Genomic DNA, 23,654 nt, shown 5'->3' on the forward strand with positions numbered 1-23,654 from the left:
CCTCATTCGCACTGGCTCCACCACGGTCCTCCGGATCCCCGCCTCCGCCTCAGTCGCCTGAGCCTTCATCTCCGCCTTGGCCCTCCGGATCCTCAGTTCCGCCTGGCCACCTGGCTTCTCCTGCTTCAGGCTCCTCCCTGGTTCCTCCCACCCTCCACTCCCCCGTGGACTAACTTTTGATTTTGCCCCTTTCCCATTGCCTGCCCTCCTCTTGCTCCTCGCCCACCTCCAGAACCCCCACCCTCCCTCCTCTGTTGGACTGTTTTTGTCGGCGCGGGGACGCGCCGTTCCGGGAGGGGGCGTTCTGTCACATGTTGACCTAGTTTCTTCCGTTCCCTCATTGGTTAATTAGCCCCACACCTGTTTCTGTTCTCCCTTGATTACGTTGATTATATAAGCCTGTGTTCTCCCTCCACTGTTTGTCTGCTATTGAGTTTACCATGTGTGTTTTGCAACCCCTTTCTCCTGGATTTCTACTGTGGATTATTATTAAAAACTATTGTTTGGATTCTACTCCTCGTCTTGCGTTTCCTTAGCATACACGACCGTAACAACAAGTTGCTAAATGGGACTACAGGCGCTGTCGGAGACATTCAACGTCATCACGCCGAACAGTTTATCAATTTACAGTATTTTCCAGTTGTAGTATAACTTGTAATTCAATTAATTGTAGAATAACCAATGTATAGTTTCCCGCATTTAATATTGTTGTTCAACAATGTTTTTTTGCTTTGCCCCGAAATGCAACACAAGTCTTCAGAGGGAAGATGCTCGAGTTTATCACTTACTAATGCGGAGACTCTGGGTTCGTACCATAAGGTAAACTCATATTACAAATAATCCATGTATACACCACATTTACCGGCTTTACGTGGTGAAAGTGAATATTTAATGATGCATAGTGCTTAAAGCCACGTTAAAATTAAATGTTTACGGCAGTCGCGTAGCTATGGGTGGGCCTGGGTGGGCCCACTTTCATCTGTGGCCCACCCAATGAGAAGTTTGTAATTTTCCAAATGGATGTAATTTATTAAATGATACTAATAAACATCTTATTTCACTGTAACTTTATTTATTAACAATATTAAACTCTTGTTTTCATGGTCAATTACAGGTCGTTTCTTAGTTCCTTCCTATAGGTGCATATATCCCGCTTGTCAAAATGATGATTCGTCCGTTTCTGTTAGTCCCACCCACAATTTAATGTTTATGACGTATGGCTATAATAGTAAAATGCGCGCGTTTGTGAAGTTAAATTTGAAAATAGCCTAGTTAAGCAAACATAAATCAGATCAATTCTTTTAAAAAGTAAAAGTCTTATCAATAAATCCGGAGTCGGACCGTCTACAAATGAAACCCGACAGACCACCTGACGGTGCTGGATTTATAGATCGGAAACTTCTGAACCAAGCGTGTTTGAAACATCATATTAGCATAGGTACAGTGTTTGATCCGCTAAACAGATGCGTCCTTTGTGGAAAGAAACACATAAACATTGTTTCTGCGGTCCTCGATGCGCGTGAACTGACAGAGACATTTGATTATGAAATCATCAGCTAAGCCTCGTTGTTTCACACTGAGGTAATGCTTTTTAATAAACTTCCTTTAGTTAACGTTAGTTAATGCATTAACTAACATTAGCAATACATTTGTTACCGTGTTAATTCATCTTTGTTAACCAACTCAGGCAAATGTTAACAGATACAACTTTTAATTTTAATAATGTCCTCTTAGTAAATTTTGAAATGAACATTAACATAACTTACTAATGTTAATGCATGCTTTAGAAGTACGTGTATGCTGTATTTTTTGTTGGCAATTTGACATGCAGTTTTCATATGCTACACACCTGGCCCACCCAGTTTTATGTAGGCCCACCCACTTAAACATTTCTGGCTAAGCTAGTGGTTTACGGCCACAAGAAGCTTTTCCTAGAAGCAAGGATAAAATATAATTTTGCGTACCCACCCTAACAAAACGATAGCTGAAATGTGGTACTTTGTTCACTAAAATAAGTTTAATCTTACCATATCCAAAAACTTGTTCACTCTGCTGTTATTTAATAGATTAAATGCACTAGAATTTTATTGAATAGTATGTGGAGACGTGTTTTTAATTCAAATATTCATATTAAGAAAAGGATTTATTGACTTTTTAATGCACCTTATTTCGAAATGTACAGAAATGTGCGCTTTCAAATGTCCTTTAATTAAGATTATTTAATTTATTCACTATACTATTTATTACTAATGTCTCATTTCAGTTTTAGTTTGTCTCTAGTTTTGTATTTATTTCAGTTCATATGAAAAGGTTCATGTAGCGTGGATTAAAATTCATATACAGTGTAAATCCTTTTCACTGAACATGTTGAAAATAAGTCTGAAAAAGTTGTCGGGAGCCCGGTGGTGGTGACGCTGAAGGCAAGCGACCGTGGTGGTGTAGTTCAATTATAGCCTAAGGTCGTGTTCACAATTGACCTATTGGTAAGCCCCTCCCCTCGAACGCAGACTAGCCAATGGCAGTCGAGTATCAGTTGCACGGGGAGCGGAACTCGGACATCTTTTGGTTTCAGCACCATAGAGAAACATTGGAAGATCCGAAGCTCGCATCGGTTTTATGGGGTTTATGCTTCAAAAATGGAAAAACGATGTGCCTGGGTTACTCGTAACACTGATTCCAGGTATCCTGAGGGGATGGGCAATATAATTTATTTTATTACGTTTCCTGAATCCAAACAAAACAGAGCAAAATGCCCCTAATTATTCACCCCAATGAAGACAAAAACATTCATTTTCTGGTTGTCATACACTCATTAAGTTACAATTTTCATTCATCTGCTCAAGCAGAACATTAATGTTATCTTGTGCTTTAGCAAGGTATATCTGGCTAAAACTAGCTAACGTTAAAGTTAGTGAGTCAAAAACACATAAACGAAGGTCTTTCAGTGCCTCTCCATATTAAACCGGTTAAATGTACATTAATTTAATCGTACCCTGCGATACATGAACAGTGTTGATCCTGCATGTTGTCATCCGCAATCGTGATGACCGACCGTAATATGAGACTTCTCCCGCTTACATTGTGATCTGTAAACCCTCGCTTTGAGTTACCCACCGTATTTATTTTTAAATATGTTATAAATCCCTCCATGGAATATTTAATTCCCATTTGGTGGCCTTCTGTGTCCAAAATTGTGCAAAAACATTGTGGGACACGTTTTCACACTGCAGCTGTCATTGAAAGACAGTGAGCAACTCCGTTTGTTTGTCCGAGGGAGCAACAGTAACTAAGGGGGGCGGGGCTTACCGATAGGTCAATTGGCATCTTTTTTGACTAGAAAAAGTTGACAAGAGCGCTTTTTTAGTAAAATAAAAAGCTGGCAGCGTTTTGGTTACAAATAACAGCAGAGGGCTGTTATTTTATTGCTATAACAACAGCTGCAACGGTAGCCTAGCGCTGTGTGCTGCAGAAATGTCGGCTTTTGAAGTTAACGGGGAGGGTGTCGGTTCACAACGACGTTTGTGGGAGCACGACATTATATGGGGAAGGAAACTGTGTGGTGCTTCCAACAATTTAGTCCAGGAGCTTGGGTTGGATGATGCACGGTTTCATACAACTCCTTGTGCTCCAAAACCATAGACATAATATACGTAGACGCCTCATGACGTGCTGGAACTTAATCCAGCGTCACCGCCATATTGGTTGGGTCTCCTCACTCTACGCTAGCACCGGAGTCGACGGAGAGCGAGCAACTATGCGCGTATTTTGAGCAGTTTACGGTTGCAATAACCGGCGCAGTATTGATACCAGATCGCGTGGGATTACCTGATTCATCAGTGAAGGTGGTCAGAGCAGCAGAGCGTGTGATTCGACAAAACTCAAAAGAACAAGGTGTCAGGTGTTTATAGTCCGGATATAGACTCTGATGTTGCTGCAGCCGCGTTCAAAATGAGAAACTGACTTTTGGATCTGATGTTACCCTTCAAATTATTGTAATGGGAGGTGCTAGGGAGGGGCTAGCAGGTGCTCCAGAACCCCTAAAAAGACCATAGTTTAAGAAAGATTAAATAATACAACAACATTTGTCTACTTACACATGCATAACTCGTGCAATGGAATACTATGTGACGTGATTTGCAGTCGCATTTCGTAATGTCACAGCACTTTATTTAAAAAATGGATCGGTTCCTTGTGCCAGGCTAGGCCAGCCCCTGACTATGGATTTTTCTAGTAAACTAGTCGAATGTTTATATTAAACAGATTAATATAATACCAAACCATCTTTTAATAAGCATTTAGGCGTATTATAGCCTACATCCCGCACTCAAGCGTGCGCATAAAGCTTGCTGCAAAGCACCGGCAAAAGAAATAATTATGAATGCATCGGGGAAAAAGAAGACATTTTAATTATTTATTACTAAACTAGTGTCGGCTGCAAACGCCGGCGCTGACTCTCCATCTCCACAGTAGGCTACGGACTACATAATTAGAGAAGATTTGTTTTTTATTTGAATTTAATTGGTAGTAGACATTTCAAGCTTTCTATAGATTTGTTTCAGTTTAGTTTACAGGTGCTGGTCATATAATTAGAATATCATCAAAAAGTTGATTTATTTCACCAATTCCATTCAAAAAGTGAAACTTGTATATTATATTCATTCATTACACACAGACTGATATATTTCAAATGTTTATTTCTTTTAATTTTGATGATTATAACGGACAACTAAGGAAAATCCCAAATTCAGTATCTCAGAAAATTAGAATATTACTTAAGACCAATACTAAGAAAGGATTTTTAGAAATGTTGGCCAACTGAAAAGTATGAACATGAAAAGTATGAGCATGTACAGCACTCAATACTTAGTTGGGGCTCCTTTTGCCTGAATTACTGCAGCAATGCGGCGTGGCATGGAGTCGATCAGTCTGTGGCACTGCTCAGGTGTTATGAGAGCCCAGGTTGCTCTGATAGTGGCCTTCAGCTCTTCTGCATTGTTGGGTCTGGCATATCGCATCTTCCTCTTCACAATTCCTTCCTCTGGTATACGGCTGCGTTGACCTTGGACCTCAGAAAACACAGTGGACCAACACCAGCAGATGACATGGCACCCCAAACCATCACTGACTGTGGAAACTTTACAGTGGATCTCAAGCAACGTGGATTGTGTGCCTCTCCTCTCTTCCTTCAGACTCTGGGACCCTGATTTCCAAAGGAAATGCAAAATTTACTTTCATCAGAGAACATAACTTTGGACCACTCAGCAGCAGTCCAGTCCTTTTTGTCTTTAGCCCAGGCGAGATGCTTCTTGACGCTGTCTGTTTTTCAAGAGTGGCTTAACACAAGGAATGCAACAGCTGAAACCCATGTCTTGCATACGTCTGTGCGTAGTGGTTCTTGAAGCACTGACTCCAGCTGCAGTCCACTCTTTGTGAATCTCCCCCACATTTTTGAATGGGTTTTGTTTCACAATCCTCTTCAGGGTGCGATTATCCCTATTGCTTGTACACTTTTTTCTACCACATCTTTTCCTTCCCTTCGCTTCTCTATTAATGTGCTTGGACACAGAGCTCTGTGAACAGCCAGCCTCTTTTGCAATGACCTTTTGTGTCAATGGTCATCTTTTGGACAACTGTCAAGTCAGCAGTCTTCCCCATGATTGTGTAGCCTACAGAACTACACTGAGAGACCGTTTAATTTTGAGTTAATTAGCTGATTAGGGTGTGGCACCAGGTGTCTTCAATATTGAACCTTTTCACAATATTCAAATTTTCTGAGATACTGAATTTGGGATTTTCCTTAGTTGTCAGTTATAATCATCAAAATTAAAAGAAATAAACATTTGAAATATATCAGTCTGTGTGTAATGAATGAATATAATATACAAGTTTCACTTTTTGAATGGAATTAGTGAAATAAATCAACATTTTGATGATATTCTAATTATATGACCAGCACCTGTATGTCCGTGAGCTGGTTCATTGTTGCGACGCGCTCCATCCACAGAGACTGCATGAGATGGCAGAAACCACATCCAAAAATGAATAAGTATTTTAAGTTCTTTCCGCAGGAAAAAAAAAAAAAAAAAGATTGCGTGGGCGCCCCCATATCATAAATTAAGCGCGATAATAGGCCTACTCCTACACTCCTTATAAATACTTGAAATGCACCTACAGCGATTTTATTATTAACATAATAATAATAATAATAACCTGTTTTGGTCATATTTACTATTGCCCAGCTCCTCCTGTCATTGATCTAGCATCCCCTGAGCACCTGCATTTAAAATTCTCTGGCGCCGCCCCGATTATAAATGTTACGTTATGCCAGAAGGTAGCGAACGGTGACTATTAAAATGTATATAATGTCTAATTCATTCAATAAAGAGATTCGTTCAAAAACGAAACAAGTTCATATATTTCAAATAATATTTTACATATTTTTATTTTAATAGGCTCATTTATAACATTTAAATAAAACATTTTGTGAGAAACCCAAATGAATTAGCCTACATATTATTTTGTATTTGTCTAACGTTTTGCTTCAAAATCTTGTGAGAAACGTGATCTCTATTCTAAAAATCAATTATCCAGGGTCTTAATAAATAGGCTAATATCTGACATCTAATACTAACTGTTTCTAATATTAAAATGTAGACTAGGATGTAAAATGTACAATCTTACACACTTTATTTAGTACAATAACAAGGATTTGGTACATTTATAATGCATCATAATGCCACTTCTAATCCATTGTGCCAGTGTGCGAAGTCAACCACCCCGAAGTAAATCCCTTTTTGAAAGATACTGGCACTTCAAATAATGTGTCGATTGCATTGGTTTGCCACCTAGTGACTGTTAAAATATATTTGTCATTGAATCTTTCATTCAAGAGATTTGTTCAAAAACGCTGATTAATCCATTAATAAATAAAACAAGTGAAGTATTTATGAGTGAGTCAATCATTCAAACCATTTTTTTCAAAATTTTAATATTAAAAATTGGTGTATTTAAATATATGTTGAAGTAATATTTTGTCACACACTATTTTGTTTAGTTCAGAATCGTGGGAGAATCGTGATCTCAGTTCGAGACAAAAAAAAATCGTGATTCTCAATTTATCCAGAATCGTGCAGCTCTATTACAGACTGTTTCACTTTGAAGTGAGGCACAGTCACAGTACTCTGTTCTGTCTTACCATTATTCAATTTTCATTTCAAATAACTTTTTTTTTTTATTATCATCTGTGTCTCGTTTTGAATTATGTTGTACCTCTCTGGTTGTAGTGTCCTCAATGCAGTTAAATGAGTTAAATGAGATGGCCTTGTAAAGACATACAGGACTCCAAAAATATTTTACATTTATTTGATATATTTTTTGAATATCTGATAAACTTTTTGAATGTTTGAGGTTTTACTTACTACTCAGATGGTTCATAGTGTCTTGGAGATGTTCTTCAACAAGAGGTCTCCTCCAACTCTGCTGCAGAGTTCAACATGGAAGAATATAGGAACATAAACAATCTGTCACAGAGCCAACAATACATAATATACAATGTCAGGTTTATGAGAAATAAACTACAGCAGAGGTGAAATGCAGAAAAGAGAAATAATAATGTACAGAACATATAAAAAATCTTAAGAAACGAGGATTCACGTTTTTAGGTTTTAAAGATGCATGATGATATAGGTGAAATATATTGTAAAAAAAATGCATATAAAGTTATTTAAAGGGATAGTTCACCCAAAAATGAAAATTTGATGTTTATCTGCTTACCCCCAGGGCATCCAAGAAGTAGGTGACTTTGTTTCTTCAGTAGAACACAAACAAAGGTTTTTAACTCAAACCGTTGTAGTCTGTCAGTCATATAATGGCAGTCAATGGGCACACAATCTTTGAGAGAGAAAAAAACATGCACTGACAAATCCAAATTAAACCTTGCGGCTTGTAACAATACACTGATGTCCTAAGACACGAAACGATCGGTTTGTGCGATAAACTGAACAGTATTTATGTCATTTTTTACCTCTATCAAATTTTCATTTTTGGGTGAACTATCCCTTTAATAAGTTTTCTCAGATCAGCCGTGTTTTTTTTGACACTCCTAAAGTCACAGTACAATTTTTATCAATATGTGTCTACAATGAAAGATAAAAACGTGTTTGAAATAACGTTAGCTTCAGCCCATTTTAGTTTATGTAAGTGGATTAACAGTAGGGTAGACCGAGTACAGTAGAGACACTTTCTGCTTTTTTCATCACTACACAAAAACTAGATGCTGAAATGAAGTGATTTATCACATGATATTTATTTTGCTTGTGTACTAAAATATCATAAATTGATAATAGCCATAAGTAGTTCATATTTTCCACAATTAGCTCATAAACATGAGGTGCATTTTTGTCTCAACTGTACCCATACAGTGTACAGTTGAATCAGTAGCATGGTACAGTTGAGACACCCATTCTTAATGCTCTAAAGCTGGCTAACCATTTATTGCAAATGTAATAAATTACAAAATTACAGTTTTAAATAATTACAGTTTAAAAATAAATGTATTTATTTGCTTTAATTCAGATTCAGTTAAACAAAACAGGAACAAATATTTAACACTACAAAAATACATGGCAAACAGCACAAATGTAAACATAACAGTAAAAATAACAATAAACATAGCCGTGTATTATTTAACCCTACCCCTAAACCTACGCATCACCCGAATCTTTCTGCATTTTTACATTTTCAATCATTCTGTATGATTTATAAGCTTGTTTCATCATGGGGACCTAAACAATATTCCCATAAGGTGAATTTACTGGTATTACTATACTTGTAGGGACATTTGGTCCCCATAATGTAGTTAATACCAGTACACAAACACACACAGCCTCTGTATGCATTTTATTTTCTATGATTGGACTGTTACTGTATACAGTACATAGAAACCTGTTAAGGGTGTCTCGACTGTACCCACTTTACCACCTTGTATATGTCTTAAAATGCTATGTAATCCTTGTAATATTCATGTTAGAAAATATGTCCATTAATAATAGACAGTTGAAATATCACAAATATAATTTTTTAACAGAATTTGCGTAGCATATGTGTAAATGTGACTTTTATCCTATTATCATAACACTGTACAACTAAACAGCATGTGAAGCAATAGGAGACCAATCCGCGTACAGTTGATACACTGTGTCACAACCCCACTGACATGCTCGCACGTTTCTCTAGATTATGAAAAGACCTTGCATGGTACAATGTCATAAAATATGTCTATTTTTAGAGCACAGAGTAACGTTTGCAATGATATGTTAAGTTTAACAATCATAAAATAATAAGAAGCTATTCATTGTGGAAGGGACATGGTGAAATGAAAATCTTACCTTGGAAAAAAACAACTTTTGCCTATATTTTCAGATTGGAAAGACGCACACATTTCAAATTGCCCACAATCAAAGAAAACACTAATGCACATGTGTGGAGCAAAAATCACGGCTCGGGTTTCTTGTGTACGCAAGTTATTTAAGGTGTTTCAACTGTACACATGTCTCAAATGTACTCAGTCTAACGTTACCCTGCAGTGCATACTTTTAGGTTAAATTAATTAGCTTATTTCAATTCATCCATTAACAAATTGCCAGCAAAACATTTACAAAGCTATAAAAATCACTCATCAACACATAAGTGATTAAAATCCCAAACTTTCATAAATAAGAGCTGAAATCTATAGCTAGCTTACCTCTAATAGTTAGCCTATAGTTAGCTCACGGTTGTGATGCTAATGGACTTTTCCCGATGACACTGAACCATTTCTGTAAAGTAATATTCAACAGAAGCGTGTCAATTACATGTAAGAAAGCGTCAGGAACAGTTGTATGTATTATTTGTGTAATTTTAGGGACTAAATGTACCTGAAAGCAGTAAAAACAACAGTGAGAGACGGAGTTTTTTTGCTACTTGTCAGCTGAGTTGCAGCCCCGTTTCCATGGAAACTCCCTCCACTCCAGTTTAAATGCGCCTCGACTGTTCAACGCGCGCGCCCATCAAACACGTGAAATTTAGGCAGCGTTTACATAAATAGAACCGGTACATAAAATTAGAAACTTGTCCTGAAACTTGATGACATATTGTTTAAGTGGATAGTAGGCCTAAATTGAATGAGAAGGATCTAATATAATATAATATAATATTAATAGCTTTAACGTAGTGTAGAAACAAAATGCATTGCTGCATTGCAAAAACACATTCATTAAAAATCATGATGCATGAATATAATTTCAGAAATAGCCTATGTAAACACACACAAGCAATATGTATTTTTAAAATATATTTTCGAAATATATTTCAATATATTTAACAGTGCTTCATATATATGTGAATATATTACCTTTCCGTATGGGAACGTTATGGAAAAGTAGTTATGTTGCCAGTTACTTATTTTTATTTATTTGAAGTATATTTTATTTTATGTATAAATAACAAAATTATTTATTCTTTTCAGTAAATGAATACAGCAATATTTTACAGAAAGGCCAATAGGAAAAGTGCAGAGTAAGCTCTTTCATGTGATAAATGGGAGGATGAGTTAGCCTTCAGTGAAGTTTAAACTCATGGTTTGCATGAGTTCAGAGTATATAAATCTATCGATTTCTAAAATAAATGTGCATTTAAATAGAATTATTTTGACCATTTTCCATTCTGGTACAGCATTGCCATATAGCAACGTTTCCTTAAGTTCCCTTTCTGTTTACAAAGTGTCATGAGATACATTTCATGCCAAATGGTTTCATTTTCTACCGAAGTAATTGAAGATTATTTAGAACAAGTTTGTCATCTCTGCAGTTCTCTCAATTTACCACCAGAGGTCACCATCCCCAGCTTTCTAAAATGGACTATACAGTTTACATACAAAAACATCCCCAAATAAACCACCTATCCAACCCGCTGTGGGAATTCTCATTGCAAGTTGGCAAAAGTTGACAGCTCTGATGAGGAACATGTATTTGGTGGCTTCAAGCTGCAAGCCATTTACATTATTCATAGTGGAAACTTCTACCAAGACTTGTGAATCTACACCCCTAACAGATGGCAGTTGTGGTCTTCAGCTCATCAGCTCATGTGGTTTGACAAGCAATTCTGAGACGTTTTACTGCACCCAACTTGAAGATTGTGAAACTGCTCTGCTTTTGCAACACAAACCACCTTTGATTGGGAAGGAATAATGTAATGTAAAGCAAGTAAAAATGTACAAATCAAATAAGTAAAAATACAAATAAGTAAAAAATGTACAAATAAGTAAAATAAATAAATAAATATCTTACCTCATTCTGTGTAAGAATCTCACTTTTTTGTTATGAGAACTGATCTAAATATCTGATATTCAATACAAGTTAGGTTTATTTGATTGCTCTTTTTATTGTTGATTACACAAAAATGAATGTCCACTTTTCCCTCAATTTCTTAAATAATAATAATAAATACAATTCTGGGACACAGTGAAATGTGCAGTTTACAAATACAATGAAAGTGAATGGGACCAATCCATAAATGTTAAAATACTCACTATGAACGTTCGTTCGTTGTGAACAACGTGTGTTAAAACTTTTTTTGCATACAAAGAAAAAAAAAAATCACTCACTAACCTTTTTCTGTGTTAAGTTATATCCAATTTTAGAACTTTGTTTCCATGACAATGCCATAAACCCTTAAATGACTGTAAAAATGGTAAACCATTTTATGGCTCAAATACTACACAAGGTTTAACAGAATAATGTAGGTGCTTTTACAAAATGATGAGCTTCAGATTTCTATATTTAAACCCTCTCAAAAATAGGCCCATTCCCTTCCATTGTAAATGCAGTACTCGTTCCCGTATCTCAGGGAACCAAGGTTACGTAAGTAACCGAGTACGTTCCCTTTCGATACCTCACTCATACTGCGTCGCTAGACGCTTATGGGGAACAAATACAATCCTGCCGTGCCATGAAGAGGAACGACTGATTTGAACTGGCCTTGAGCAATAAAGGCTCAGAGGGACCAATTATGTGCAGGGTGAGCCCTGCAGGAGGCAAGAGGGCTGAACTCGTTGAGGTCAGCCCAGCCCTAGATAATTGTTCCAACGGTCATATGTACAGCCTCAACACTAATAGTAGGGCCAAGGGCATTCCTGAAGAATCAGGCTGTGCCTGAGAATTAGACCGCTTAGACAGGCGTGTGCCACTTTTAAGCAGATAAAATCCGTGGATTTTGGACGGCGAGGCCCAGCCAGCCACCGCACAGATGTCTGCTATGGACACACCACTAGACCACGCCCAGGAAGAGGCCATGCCGTGAGTGGAATGGGCTCTCACTCCAATGGGGCTCTGAAGGCCCAGGGAGGAGTATGCTAGTGCAATAGCATCAACTAACCATCGAGATATCCTCTGCTTTGTGACCGGGGACCTCCTGGTGCGGCCGCCAAAGCATACAAAGAGTTTTTTCTGAATGCCTAAAAAGCAAGGAACGCTCGATGCAAATTCTCAATGCCCTGACTGGGCAGAGAAGGTTGAACTCCTGGTCCTCCTCAGAAGGAGGAAGCGCAGAGAGAGTAATAACCTGGGCTCTAAACAGTGTGTAGACCACCTTAGGGACATAACCATGCCTTGGCTTTAGGATTGGAGTCATTAGGCCCAAACTCAAGACAGGTAGGACTTATCGAGAGAGCCGCTTAACCGATGCTAGCGCCAACAGCAGAACAGTTTTGAGCGTCAGTGTTTTAGTGGCTCAAAGGGGGAGCCTTTCGAGGGCTCTCAGGACCGTGGGCAGATCCCATGTCGGGACTGTGAGGGGTCGGGGCGGATGGAGCCTCCTGGATCCCCTCAAGAAATGGACAAGTAGGTTGTTCCAGCCCACCGACTGTCCAGCTATAGGAGCGTGATAAGCTGCTACCTAAACCTTGAACGTGGAAGGGGAGCGGCCCTTGTCCAACAACTCTTGTAAATAGGACAATATCACTGATATGTCACATGTTATAGGTTCCTCGTGGCGGGTCGCACACCAGGCGGAGAAAACCGACCACTTCGCCAAGACTGAGAGCTCTTGGCGAAATTGATCCTGAGTCCCAGGCTCTCCAAGTGATTGAGGAGGAGGGATCTGTGGGCAATTAGCTCGGCCTCCGACTGCGCTAGAATGAGCCAGTCGTTGAGGTAATTCAGGATACGGACCTCCATCTGTCTCAGAGAGGAGAGGGCCGCATTCATGCACTTTGTAAAAGTGCGAAGAGCCAGCCCGAAGGGCAGCACCGTGTATTTATAAGCCACTGCCTCGAATCGTCTGTGACGGCCCAGCCAACATGTCCATGTGGGCCCTGCATGGGATTTATCTGGGCTATATGGGCGTCAACTGGGCATGGGTTCAGAGTGGGCACTTAGATGGGCTGAATGTGGGCCCCAGCTTGGATAAAGTTGTGGGCCCCAGTTAGGTTGCCCAATATTGTTTATTTGTGGGTCCCATATGGGCCACATTTGGGATATATTGGGCTATATTTATAGTTATATAAATGTAGTTTTTTTGCAGTTGATTTATTTTTATGCAATTATACGTCCATAACCCTAACAATTAAATACATTGATTTAATTTGATTCGAAGCCAGTCGCAATTGAACTATTGTAGCTAAACAGTTATATAAAAAATGAAAATGTTGGCAGTTAAAGGTCCCAAAGGCATGAAAATTTCACTTTATGAGGTTTTTTAACGTTAATATGAGTTCCCCTAGCCTGCCTATGGTCCCCCAGTGGCTAGAAATGGCGATAGGTGTAAACCGAGCACTGGGTATCCTGCTTCGCCTTTGAGAAAATGAAAGCTCAGATGGCCCAATCTGGAATCTTCCCTTTATGTCCTCATAATGGGAAAGGTTACCTCCCCTTTCTCTGCTTTGCCCACCCATGAGAAAATTAGCTACTACCGTGCGAGGTGAGCGCAATATTTTTTTCCCCTCGAGAGACATCAAAAACGAGGGGGTGCTGCTCAGTGTTTGGATGTACAAAAGAACACCGAAGTATTTTTTTAGTTCCTTCATCCGAGCCTATGGCTAGCATTAGCTACATGATAATAACTGTAACAGCATACATAAACAAACCAACTAAAGTACCGTATCAAGACACAATATTTTAAACTAACCATTCGGAGACGTCCTGCTGTAGCCGCTGAGTTGCAACTTCTTCATCCGGTGCTTCTCCATCCGGATCAGATTCTGGTTCAAACTGAAAAGCTTGAACGACTGTGTGTCTACGAGGCATTGCGATACATCCACTGTCAACATTAGTGCATGGTAGTGCAAGCTGGTTAAGGCCACACACCCACCCTCCACCTTGCCCCGCCTCTCTCCTCCTCATTAGCATTTAAAGCTACAAACACAGAAATGGCACGTCCTAAGGAAAGCTCATTGTGGGGCTGGCTCGTAGTGACTGAAATTCTGCACCAAGGCTGAATTTCGGGAAAGAGACTTCAGATACAGTACTAGGGACCACTTAGGCCTATATAAAAGCATCCAAAAAGCAGCATGTCATGGGACCTTTAACCAGCAAACTTTCAGTAAGATGTTTTATTTATACAATCATGGGGCAGAAGCTGAAAACAAGTTTCAATGCTCTTGAATGTTTCTGCGTGTAACACAATCGCCCATATAACGTTTCCACTTTAATAAAAAAAAAAAAAGAAAAGCTTTTAAAGTGAGCGCATAGAGGCACGTCTGCTTCATAATAAATTAAAAATGCTATCTTTGTGGGCAAACGTGTCGGATGTGTAAGTCAGACAGCTATTTGGTCACTGAACGGGGCTTGAGAGAGAGTTGATAGTGAGGGCGCGGGCACAGCCTCCGCCGTGTTGCCAGATCCAGTTATTATAAGCGTTTTTGTGGAGAGTATAAAACTAATAGGTTACAGAATGAAATATGCAAACACTGGTCATGAAGAATGATGTGACCTAACATGTAGTAAGGTATCAACAAATTGTTATAATAGCATAGACTGTAGGATAAAAGATAATGTCTGATTTATTCATGTCCATCCCCCCAAAACAGACAAAACAGAGTGTAATGGGATGCATTTTAGGTGTTACCCAACATCTCCCCATGCGATGGCATGGCACCATGACGGATTTATTGTGAAGATGAAAGCCCACAAGAGTGTGTTAGTTAATACTAATAATAGTTAATAATTAATCATAATAATTAGTTAAGTTAACTTTAATTTTCAACTTTTTTATCTCTTTATACGTTTTATTCTGATGATGCTTGCAAGATATAAAGCTACATTAATTTTTATAAGAATATGTAAGCTGACTGGCCTTTTCCTCCCACAGCGCGGCTGTCAGACCCGGGGGGAGATTCATCATGAAGTCCTAAGAGTATGTTAAATTGGTAGGTATACATTAAAATACATGTATACAGTTTTCTTCATCATCATGTATATATTATTGTAATTTTACTTACTCACTTTCCCAGTAAACTAGTATTTTCCTCCCGCAGCGGCACTAGCAGACCAAAGACTTGTGAAGATGAAAAGTCAACGAGTACGTTAAATAGGTACAGGTGAACTTTAAAACACTTGCAGTCGTCTCATTTGTTTAGTCAATTAAGCCGTGCTTACTAGCATTTCCCTCTAGTCTGGAATATCGTGAGGCAGGCGGGAAGAGTCGTCGCCATGAAGAAGAGCATTTTAAATGTTTTGAGATATGTGTTCTCTGATTATTGTTGTATAGTCTTACTAATTAATTACATTAACTCTTCAAACTTTTATTTTTATATTTACACCATTTATTTTCCACTGGCACAATGTGATTCTACTTGTTGACTATATGTATGCTCATTGATGAAATATGGTTAATATGCTGGTAATTCTGTGTTATTGAAGTTCAACTGTGAAAAATAAAAGATGAATCATGAATAAAGCTGTTGGTGTGAATCAATAACTTGTGTTGTTGAATATATAATAAAATAAAAAAATTATAGCACACTTAAAACTACCTTTAGTAGTATAACTATCCCTTCAAGTGACAGTTTTGTACTGAAGTACTGGCAAGTCTTAATTATAACCACACATGCCTTTTAATGCTTTTGTGAATGTTTTAGTAGTATTTTAAAATAATTTCCTTTTCTGTTTTTCGTCCTTTACTGTTTTTTTTTTTTTAGGTATGAAGCTGAGAAGTCTGCACAAGCCCAGGAATAATACCATTTCATCATGTTCTGTAGAAGTATTTTTATACAGTTTTTATCCTGTTTTGTTTTATTTTGTTTTACCAAATAAAAAAATGTGATTTAGAGATTCTGAGTTTGTAACAGTTTTACTGTCACATTGGTTCCTAGTAGTTCTTTTTTTTCATAGCTATGCCCTATCATTAGGGGGCACTCTGTATTCTGAGTTGCTCATTTGCCTATTTGGGAAAGAAGTAGCATTAGGCAGGAAGTAGTGTGCCAAACACATGGGGTGTTTCTCAAACGGAAGGCTGGATCCTACCGAGGCTGCATCCTTCCTAGTTCAGTCCTTCAGAGTCTTGTAGGCTAGACTCCTCCTCAGCATACAAACGCTAGAATGAGATGCTCTAGTAAGTGTGCGTGGCTACGTCACACGTGTTCCCGCCCTCACTGTCACGACACAAAAACACTAATAAAACTTAGTTTTGGAAAAAAACCTTTGTATTACAAATCTTTATATTATTTGGCTTTCTATTAATGCAATACAATGAAAAACCGCCATCTATAATCTCCCTGTGGCATAAATTATTGGCAGTTTAGCGTTTAGTAAGTCATTTACACCAAAACAAAAGATAACATCTATCCTTTCATGTCCGAAAACATTATTTTTGTCTAAGATTTCATAATAAATTCAGACAAGCTCAGTACTTACTCGTGTTTCGTCGGTTTATTTTCATGAAATGGAATGGGTACAAAGGATTGTGGGTGATTGAAGGTTGCGGAAGATACATCCCATGCATCCTTCAAATTCAGCTGAAAGAAGGATGCAAGACGAAGGCTGTCTTCCAAGGATCCTCCTGACTGAGATGGCCTTCAGCGACGTTTGATGACGTGGCAGCCGAGATATGCAACCTTTGTAGGATGCAGCCTTCTGTTTGAGAAACACCCATGGAATGTCTTCTCCTTTGCTGTCCTTTGTTGGTGCCCTGATTTGAGGAACAATTTGTTCTTACTCTCAAATGTAAGTAAGGCAGTGCTTTGTACATATGTAGAGTTTGTATATATGCTTTCTGTTTTGGGTTAGCACTAAACACGTGTTGATTGTATGTTTGTTTAAATGCAGAGGGTTCTTGTATGAGAAAGGAAACAGCACTGATATAAACAGGACCTAGACAAAAGGGACTAATTGTCTTTATCCAATCCATCTACTCATCATATTCTATGGTCAACAAACTGATGAATTGTTTGGTGATTCAGAGTCCTCATTGCTTCACATAAGAACTGCTGGTCTCATTTTCCACTCTAAAGACTGATTTCACTGACAAATGACAAAATGCTAATTAAGTTCATATGTATGAACTGATGGACTTAATTGATGTTTCCTCAACTCTGGAAGACTTCATGTGCTGATGTTTGAACTTGTTGATGTGAATGTGTGACTCAAAACTTGCATTTAATACACATGGCTCACTGAAATGAATTGGTCTCCATGGTCCCTCAATCTTTATGCGGCATCAAATGTTAGGTGTTACAAGTTGAAGTCATTTTCTTCACAGTTGAAATATTTTAACATGTAATTTAAAATGATATTAGGTCAAAGCACATTGTAATTTAAAGTTTTATTGCATATTAGCACATTAACTTTATCCAGAGGAATTAATAAAGAAATGTAAACGGGGCCCAGTTCTGACCCCAGAGTCCTACACGCGGGCGGGTACCCGACGGGTGAACCGCAAAAATTGACGTAACGGGTGGAATAATATTGACGTGTCGGGTGCAGTGCGGGTCGGACTGGTGACAGGCATGGGCGGGTTGCGGGTACAATTATAACCAAGACTATTTCGACTTAATCCAGTACACGCTGATGTTTCTTCCCCAGAGCTGTCTCTTTACTGAACTCTAACCCCCGTTGATCCACTTCCTCATATATTGTTAACTCTTCTCTCCTACCTCACATCGGCCTTATTTGCACTACTGAATGTAAATTTTTATTACAGTAACAACTGTTTACTTTTGTATCTTGCACTACCATACCTAAATTGGAATATGCTCATTTGCACTGCCGACTGTTGTTTACATTATCAATGTTTACATTAACATTTTGCACCGTATGTCTAATTGTAATATGCAATCACTTCCACTGCACTTTTACACCTTGTTTATAGTAATAGCCATCTGTATATATATTATATTGATAGTACATATCACCTGTAAATTCTGTTTATAGTAATAGCCATCTGTATATTTATTCACTATACATATTCACCTGTAAATTCTGTTTATATTAATAACCATCTTTCTATATATATTTATACATATATTCAGTACATATCCTTGTCCTGCACTTATTCAACCATTGTATATCCTGCACTTGCTGCTATTGCACTTCTGGTTAGACCTAAACTGCATTTCGTTGCCCTGTACCTGTACTTGTGTAATGACAATAAAGTTGAATCTAATCTAATATGCAGCTCCTTTCAAATTGTCCCGTGCTTGTGTTCGCGCACTCTGTCTGAAGACCGGGCTTCTACAGCAGGATTTGCAAACACTGAGCACTGTAGCCAATCGACAGCTGTATTGACATTGATTGACAGCTGTAGGTCTAGTGATTACATTAAAGGGAGCGCTCTTTGCTCGCTTTTCTGTAGTTAATCGATTCACAGTTTGAATAAAAGCTTTAGTCCGCAATAGTTTTATATTGTTTACACGTTGAATGGTGCTTTCTCTCTCTCTGTTAACTTGTTGGGCTGCGTGTGTTAAATGTTATTAGTACATTTATTATTAATTATTATTAAAATATTAACGCATTAACTCAGAATGACTTGTTAATTGCTTGTTACATTAAAAATAAAATAAAGGTGTTTTGTCTGCCTTATGTAGATTTAATGCGGGTGCGGTTCGGGTCGCGGTTTTTATGTCAAACGGGTCGGGTCGGGTTCGGAATTAAATTAGTGTTGCTGTCGGATAACGGGTCGGGTATTCGGTTAACTACTGCGGGTGCGGGTTTATCAAACAGGACCCATGCAGGACTCTATCTGACCCACTGTGGTCCCACAAAAACCCCATACATGGGCCATTTGTGGGTTCAGTGTGGTCACCCATTTGCGACCCATGTGGGCCCATATAATGAAAATCTACATGGGCCCCACTTAGAACCCACTATGGACCCATCATGTTGATGGACAAAATAGTATGGGTCCCATTTGGGTTGCCCATGCAGGGCCCAAGTGACAGCCTACCAAAACCCCACATGTGGCCCACCTTGGCCCACATTATTAGAACCCATTTATTGCATTTGATACAGACGTAGGTTTGTATCGTGATGCGAGGCTGGGACTTCGGTCCTGGAGGTCCACTGTCCTGCAGAGTTTAGCTCCAACCCTAATTAAACACACCTGCCTGTAGCCTTTTAGTGATCTTAAAATACATTCATTAGCTTGTTCTGATGTGTTTGATTAGGGTTGGAGCTAACTCTGCAGGACAGTGGCACTCCAGGACCGAAGCTTCCCAGCCCTGATGTAGTGTGTCGTGTCATATCATGTACTTCATGGAATGAGATTTTACTCCGTGTTGAACTTCAAGAAGCACTTCTTCTCTGCTGTGAAGCACATTACACTTTTTGCACAACACTTTGGGTGTTCCTTTGCACACATTCACACCTACACCTTCATACACACACACATTTTTTTATTTTTTATTTACAGATCATGTCATTTTAAAAAAGATTACTACAGCAAATAATCTTGCCGCCTTCTCACACCATGTGCTCCTGTGGCCATGTGTCAGAACAGGACATCCCACCTTCAAATGGTGCTTGATAGTGACTCCCACGCCTTACTGGACTGTTCTTTGATATTTTTCAAACATTTTAATTGGTTGCAATCATTTAAAAAAAACATGCACTTAACATGGGGCATAAGAAAAACTTTCCGTTGCCTGAGGGCAACGCTATGCAGTAGAGGGTTAAGTGAGTTATGCATCAACAATACTCACATATTGTAAAGAGAAATTAAAAAATGTCCTCCAGAAATGTGTCCTACTTGATTAAATCATCCCGACCCAAGTTTTTCACAAGCAGCAATTCAAATGTCACAGATAAATTTTCAAAAACACATTCCAATACTTTAAGTTCTTCACAAGTTTTAACCTAAATGCTTCTCACTCAGACTCTACCTACACAGTAAGTCTGTAAGTGGCATGGTTACACTGTGTTAAAGAGCACACAGCGAAGATGAAAGATTATATATCATAAATCTTTAATCCAACAAGGGTAAATACAAACATAATGTATCACAGCAACATTTAAGACATGTAGACGTAAGACCAGACAAACTGAAAGTGAACATACAGGAACTTAAGTACTCAGACCAAACAACAATAATTAACTTGGCACACCTGGGGTCCGTTCTTCATACCTCGCTTAATAGATCTGAGATGATTTGAAAGATTCCAGATCTTCTAATCCTGATAACTGATCTCTGGCTAATTTGGTTCTTCAAACGAATTAGCAGATTTTATTAAAATATCTGGATTAAATTGTTTTAAGATTACTGCGCGTTCTCGTGTTCCCCGAAAAGGGCAGATGTATCGATACTCGAAACCACGATCAGCAATGTAGCGATTGGCTGGCGGCAAGACAGTAACGTAATGATATCACATCATTAAAGACACCTGACGAAAAAGTTGACACATTTCTGGACCTTTATAAGGAAACAGCCAAGCGAACGAAACTACATAAATGTTATAATAGATAAATGAAATGTACACTGTTTTTATTTATTTATTTATTTATTTATTTTTTGCATGATTCCCAATTATTTATATTTCCAATTTCTAGTATTTGTACTTTACATTTTTGTTTTAATGTTGTAATTAGCAATTCCTTTAATTTTATATTTGAAGCAGATTTGTTACGTGACAGCATTAATTAAAGTTTCTTAAGAGCCAAGATGATCTGCGTATCCTGCGCTCCATAAAGCCACTCCCATAATATCTGTCACCACTCAAATTAATGCACGACTCAGATTAACAGTATAGCATGTAAGACTCCAATACATTTATAAAGTAATTATTTTATCATGAATAAATATATCAATGAGTAAAAATGGCTGTGTCTGTAGTATTATAGACTACACAACATTATTATATTATTTTCAAAATATATTTTAAATTATTATTTTAAATTATTGTCCCTGGATCAGTAGGGTACTCATCTAATAAATTAGTGCTGGCTGGGGCAGATTTTAAGTATTAATTCCACTTAAAAAGATGCAATCTAATCCTGTTTACATGAAATAAACCTGCTCCCTAGCAGTTTTAAGCTGATGGACCTGTTGCTATGACAGCAACTCCGAAGAACTCTGAAGAACGAAACGATCCAAGATCAAGCAAAATCGTCAACAATCAAATCCAGCTAACTGAGTTAGCAACGTCCGAAGAACAGGCCCCTGAACAGAGTAATACAATCAACACAACAAGGGAAATGGTGCAAAAGGAAAACAAAATAGTAAGAGCTAGACAGTAAGAGCTAACTTCTGTTTTTATGCTGCACAGTACACATATATGAAAAAAAAAAAAAACTGCCATTAAAAGCAAAAAAATAAATAAATTGATGCATATGTAGCCTTCTTAAAGGTCCCATGACATGCTGCTTTTTGGATGCTTTTATATAGGCCTAAGTGGTCCCTAGTACTGTATCTGAAGTCTCTTTCCCGAAATTCAGCCTTGGTGCAGAATTTCAGTCACTACGAGCCAGCCCCACAATGAGCTTTCCTTAGGACGTGCCATTTCTGTGTCTGTAGCTTTAAATGCTAATGAGGAGAAGAGAGGCGGGGCAAGGTGGTGGGTGGGTGTGTGGCCTTAACCAGCTTGCGGCCACGGTACCATGCGCTAATGTTGACAGTGGATGTATCGCAATGGCTCGTAGACACACAGTCGTTCAAGCTTTTCAGTTTGAACCAGAATCTGATCCAGATGGAGAAGCACCGGATGAAGAAGTTGCAACTCAGCGGCTACAGTAGGATGTCTCCGAATGGTTAGTTTAAAATATTGTGTCTGGATACGGTACTTTAGTTGGTTTGTTTATGTATGCTGTTACAGTTATTATCATGTAGCTAATGCTAGCTCTCGAGGGAAAAAAAAAATATTGCGCTCACCTCGCACGGTAGTAGCTGTTACGAATCCTGGGCCTGCTCTTCTGTCCGACTGCCACAAGAAGTCGCCCTGCCATCATATTGACTTTCACACCACACATCACAATGGACTGCATTTCCCATCAGCCATCTCACTAATCACACGCTCACCTGATCACATGCACACAGCTGTATCCAATCAGACACTCTTTATAAGCCTTGGACTTTCTCTCCCTCTCTGCCGAGTATTGTATGCATTTATCGCTGCCCTACAGAGCCCTGTTAGTTTCCCTAGTCTTGCCTTGCCTTGCCTTGCCTCGCCTTTGTCGGATTGTGTTTTCCCCTGCCTGGACTATCGCTTACGTTTTGGATTACCTCTCCTCTCTAGCCCCTTTGGATACTGTTCGCCAATCGTCGACCCACGCTTGTCTTTGTTTACTCTTTGTCTCGCCCATGTTATACCTGTTTGCCACTGTTCGACCCTACCTGTTATGACCACGTCTCTTGTCAATAAAAGTCTGCAAATGGATCCGCACGTCTCATGTCTCATCAGCCCCGTAACAGTAGTTTATTTTCTCATGGGTGGGCAAAGCCGAGAAAGGGGAGGTAACCTTTCCCCGTATGACGACATAAAGGGAAGATTCCAGATTGGGCCATCTGAGCTTTCATTTTCTCAAAGGCGAAGCAGGATACCCAGGGCTCGGTTTAAACCTATCGCCATTTCTAGCCACTGGGGGGCCATAGGCAGGATAGGGGAACTCATATTAATGTTAAAAAACCTCAAAAAGTGAAATTTTCATGCCATGGTACCTTTAGGAGTCATATCCAGATCACCCTGCATCAGTTAAATGTGTTGCATCCTACTAAAAGTAGCCAAATTCTATTAGGCTATATTTACAATTCCAAACTTCCATTTCAATTAGCCAGTGTCAAGTGTTACATCCAAACTAGAAGTGGCCCTCATCTGTTTTCTAATATATGGGGCATATTTGCCATGTCAAATGTGGGACAAATTAGGCTTACACACTGATTAGCCAATGCTGACTGTGCCGTATATTTGCCAAAAGTGGCCCAAATTGTTATTAAATATTTGGGCAATATGTGTAATTTTATATGTGGGCCACTTTAGGCTCATAGCCACATTAGCCAGTGCTTAATGTACCGTATCTTTGCCAAAACTGTTTTAAAGGGGTCATCGGATGCGACATGCACTTTTACAAGCAGTTTGAACTGAAATGTGTGTTGGCAGTGTGTGTACACAACCACCTTGTAATGATAAAGATCCACCCAGTGTTTTTTTTTTAAATCTTTAAATCAAGCCGATCTAAGATGCCTGTCTGTGTGACGTC

At 38.7% G+C, this 23,654-nt stretch overlaps 1 long non-coding RNA gene across 1 annotated transcript; it reads right to left on the bottom strand.

The window, feature by feature from the left end:
• Positions 1–7,417: 7,417 nt before the first annotated feature.
• LOC131530054 (uncharacterized) lies at positions 7,418–9,982 on the bottom strand. The gene is made up of 4 exons (XR_009268304.1): positions 9,915–9,982; positions 9,743–9,815; positions 7,774–7,890; positions 7,418–7,479 (listed from the first exon to the last, which is right to left on the bottom strand). It is a non-coding gene; the product is annotated as an uncharacterized LOC131530054 (long non-coding RNA).
• Between the last annotated feature and the right edge of the window lie 13,672 nt (positions 9,983–23,654).

This window comes from Onychostoma macrolepis, chromosome 22 (assembly GCF_012432095.1).
Source record: "Onychostoma macrolepis isolate SWU-2019 chromosome 22, ASM1243209v1, whole genome shotgun sequence".
Lineage (NCBI taxonomy): Eukaryota > Metazoa > Chordata > Actinopteri > Cypriniformes > Cyprinidae > Onychostoma > Onychostoma macrolepis.